The sequence below is a fragment of the Bombus fervidus genome, unplaced genomic scaffold, assembly GCF_041682495.2.
Source record: "Bombus fervidus isolate BK054 unplaced genomic scaffold, iyBomFerv1 scaffold0083, whole genome shotgun sequence".
Classification (NCBI taxonomy): Eukaryota; Metazoa; Arthropoda; class Insecta; order Hymenoptera; family Apidae; genus Bombus; species Bombus fervidus.
This window is the reverse complement of record NW_027212645.1, coordinates 20001-25000: the sequence shown is the minus strand read 5'-3', so window position 1 is coordinate 25000 and position 5000 is coordinate 20001.

The window sequence follows — 5000 nt, the reverse complement described above, 5'->3', positions numbered from 1 at the left end:
CCAGCTTCCCGACTAAGGGGAACCTTGCCACGTTATTTGGTCATTACGTCCAGGACAGCGACCCGCGGCGCAGCAGTGTAGAGAAAGAGTCGATACGAGAACGAAGGAACAGTCGAGAAATAGTAAAAAAGTTCACTAAGACTCGAGGAGCGGTGACTGAATTCTCAACCGAGGCCGTAGAATAGCCACGCGCTCGACGCTGTTCCGTCCGGACCGTCCGACTCGACGTGTCTCTTATAGATACCAAAGCGCCGGCCGGACGGTCGGCGCCGGCCGGGCCAGCGGCCGGGCGCTTACCATGTAAAACCTCCGTTAGAGCGTACCGTCGGACTTAGTCTCTGAAACGCTCGACCACTTTTTTCGAATAAACTACCCTTAGAAAACATCCTATCGTCGAGATATTTTAACGCACCGCTTATTTTAATATTTCAAACGAGTTTTTATCGAAAAATTTAATTTTTTTTTTTTTTTCAAAATCGCATCAGTAAACCACCTCTTTTAACGAATACGGACAAAAACCACGTTCTTAATCGATTAGAACACGTTAAAACAACGAGAAATATGCAAAAAAATATATACCTTGCAACGTTAATTAACGAAAAAATTAAACAAATATCGCAGTCGTGTCAGTTCGACGGACACTAATTTTTTAAAAAATTCGAAAAAAACGTTTAATCCAGTTGTATTTAATAGAGATATAACCGTTTCTGCAAAAATATTTATACCTTATAACGCTTTTTAACGAAATAACTCGAAATAAGCTTTTCGGACTTTTCCGCCGGCCGAAATTTTTCTAAGTCCCAACGTACCGTCGGACTTAGTCTCTGAAACGCTCGACCACTTTGTTCCAATAAAGTACCCTTATAAAACGTCCTATCGTCGAGATATTTTAACGCACCGCTTATTTTAATATTTTAAACGAGTTTTTATCGAAAAATTTAATTTTTTTTTTTTTTTTCAAAATCGCATCAGTAAACCACCTCTTTTAACGAATACGGACAAAAACCACGTTCTTAATCGATTAGAACACGTTGAAACAACGAGAAATATGCAAAAAAATATACCTTGCAACGTTAATTAACGAAATAATTAAACAAATATCGCAGTCGTGTCAGTTCGTCGAACACAAATTTTTTAAAAAATTCGAAAAAACGTTTAATCCAGTTGTATTTAATAGAGATATAACCGTTTCCGCAAAAATATTTATACCTTATAACGCTTTTTAACGAAATAACTCGAAATAAGTATTTCGGACTTTTCCGCCGGCCGAAATTTTTCTAAGTCCCAACGTACCGGTCCAGAATGAGACAAAGTTCCAAAGGCCCGGTCGTATCCGTCCGTTTTTTTTTAACCTTCCACGGACGAAATAAACGTTTAATCCCGACGTAAAATACAATAATATAGCGATTTATATAAAAATATTCATACCTCATAACGCTTTTTAACGAAATAACTCGAAAAAACTTTTCGGTCCGAAATTTTTCTAAGTCCCTACGTACCGCTCGAGAATGCGACTAAGTTCCAACGTCCCGGGCGCGATCATACTTTTTTTATATAACTTTTCAGCGACGAAATAAATGCTTAATCCCGATGTAAAACGTCATTTTAAAGCGATTTATGCAAGAATATTCGCACCTTATAACGCTTTTAAGCGAAATAATTCAAAAAAACCTTTCGAATAAAAAATTTTTTTTTAACGTTTTCGGGACCAAATAAACGTTTAATCCCGACGTAAAATATAATAATACAACGATTTATATAAAAATATTAATACCTCATAACGCTTTTTAACGAAATAACTCGAAAAAACTTTTCGGTCGAAAATTTTTCTAAGTCCCTACGTACCGGTGGAGAGTATGACCAAGTCCGACGGGCCGAGTCGCGTCGGTCCACTATTTTTTTTTAACGTTTTCGGGACCAAATAAACGTTTAATCCCGACGTAAAATATAATAATATAGCGATTTATATAAAAATATTCGTACCTTATAACGCTTTTTAACGAAATAACTCGAAAAAACTTTTCGGTCGAAAATTTTTCTAAGTCCCTACGTACCGGTGGAGAGTATGACCAAGTCCGACGGGCCGAGTCGCGTCGGTCCACTATTTTTCTTTAACGTTTTCGGGACCAAATAAACGTTTAATCCCGACGTAAAATATAATAATATAGCGATTTATATAAAAATATTCGTACCTTATAACGCTTTTTAACGAAATAACTCGAAAAAACTTTTCGGTCGAAAATTTTTCTAAGTCCCTACGTACCGGTGGAGAGTATGACCAAGTCCGACGGGCCGAGTCGCGTCGGTCCACTATTTTTTTTTAACGTTTTCGGGACCAAATAAACGTTTAATCCCGACGTAAAATATAATAATATAGCGATTTATATAAAAATATTCATACCTTATAACACTTTTAAGCGAAATAACTCGAAAAAACTTTTCGGTCGAAAATTTTTCTAAGTCCCTACGTACCGGTGGAGAGTATGACCAAGTCCGACGGGCCGAGTCGCGTCGGTCCACTATTTTTTTTTAACGTTTTCGGGACCAAATAAACGTTTAATCCCGACGTAAAATATAATAATATAGCGATTTATATAAAAATATTCATACCTTATAACACTTTTAAGCGAAATAACTCGAAAAAACTTTTCGGTCGAAAATTTTTCTAAGTCCCTACGTACCGGTGGAGAGTATGACCAAGTCCGACGGGCCGAGTCGCGTCGGTCCACTATTTTTCTTTAACGTTTTCGGGACCAAATAAACGTTTAATCCCGACGTAAAATATAATAATATAGCGATTTATATAAAAATATTCATACCTTATAACACTTTTAAGCGAAATAACTCGAAAAAACTTTTCGGTCGAAAATTTTTCTAAGTCCCTACGTACCGGTGGAGAGTATGACAAAGTCCGACGGGCCGAGTCGCGTCGGTCCACTATTTTTTTTTAACGTTTTCGGGACCAAATAAACGTTTAATCCCGACGTAAAACTTAATAACATTCCCATTTATATAAAAATATTCGTACCTCATAACGCTTTTTAACGAAATAACTCGAAAAAACTTTTCGGTCCGAAATTTTTCTAAGTCCCTACGTACCGCTCGAGAATGCGACTAAGTTCCAACGTCCCGGGCGCGATCGTACTTTTTTTATATAACTTTCCAGCGACGAAATAAACGCTTAATCCCGATGTAAAACGTCATTTTAAAGCGATTTATGCACAAATATTAGCACCTTGTAACGCTTTTAAGCGAAAAAATTCGAAAAAACGGTTCGATTAAAAAATTTTTTTTAAAGTTCTCGGGACGAAATAAACGCTTAATCCCGACGTAGAAATACATAATATTCCCATTTATATAAAAATATTCATACCTCGTAACGCTTTTAAGCGAGATAACTCGAAATAACTTTTCGGTCCGAAATTTTTCTAAGTCCCTACGTACCGGCCGGGGGATCGACGAAGTGCCAACCTCCCGGTCATGTCGGTCCGGAGGGGGCAATTTTTTAAAAAAATAAAACGAAATCGTTACGTTCGACTAGAATTCGTCGAACCATAACGATTTCTATAAAAATATTCATACCTCGTAACGCTTTTAAGCGAAATAACTCGAAATAACGTTTCGGTCCGAAATTTTTCTAAGTCCCAACGTACCGCTCGAGAATGCGACTAAGTTCCAACGTCTCGGGCGCGATCGTAAATTTTTTACGGCACCTTTCGGGGACGAAATAAACGCTTAATCCCGATGTAAAACGTCATTTTAAAGCGATTTATGCAAGAATATTCGCACCTTATAACGCTTTTAAGCGAAAAAATTCGAAAAAACGGTTCGATTAAAAATTTTTTTTTAACGTTGTCGGGACGAAATAAACGCTTAATCCCGACGTAGAAATACGTAATATTGCTATTTATGTAAAAATATATACGCATCATAACGCTTTTAAGCGAGATAACTCGAAATAACTTTTCGGTCCGGAATTTTTCTAAGTCCCTACGTCCCGGCCGGGGGATCGACGAAGTGCCAACCGCCCGGTCATGTCGGTCCGGAGGGGGCAATTTTTTAAAAAAATAAAACGAAATCGTTACGTTCGACTAGAATTCGTCGAACCATAACGATTTCTATAAAAATATTCATACCTCGTAACGCTTTTTAACGAAATAACTCGAAAAAACTTTTCGGTCCGAAATTTTTCTAAGTCCCAACGTACCGGTCGAGAATGCGACTAAGTTCCAACGTCCCGGGCGCGATCATACTTTTTTTATATAACTTTCCAGCGACGAAATAAACGCTTAATCCCGACGTAAAACGTCATTCTAAAGCGATTTATGCAAGAATATTCGTACCTTGTAACGCTTTTAAGCGAAAAAATTCGAAAAAACGGTTCGATTAAAAAATTTTTTTTAAAGTTCTCGGGACGAAATAAACGCTTAATCCCGACGTAGAAATACATAATATTGCCATTTATATAAAAATATTCATACCTCGTAACGCTTTTTAGCGAGATAACTCGAAATAACTTTTTGGACCGGAATTTTTCTAAGTCCCTACGTACCGGCCGGGGGATCGACGAAGTGCCAACCGCCCGGTCATGTCGGTCCGGAGGGGGCAATTTTTTAAAAAAATAAAACGAAATCGTTACAGTCGACTAGAATTCGTCGAACCATAACGATTTCTATAAAAATATTCATACCTTATAACGCTTTTAAGCGAAATAACTCGAAATAACTTTTCGGTCGAAAATTTTTCTAAGTCCCTACGTACCGGTCGAGAATGCGACTAAGTTCCAACGTCCCGGGCGCGATCATACTTTTTTTATATAACTTTCCAGCGACGAAATAAACGCTTAATCCCGATGTAAAACGTCATTCTAAAGCGATTTATGCACAAATATTAGCACCTTGTAACGCTTTTAAGCGAAAAAATTCGAAAAAACGGTTCGATTAAAAATTTTTTTTTAACGTTCTCGGGACGAAATAAACGCTTAATCCCGACGTAGGAAT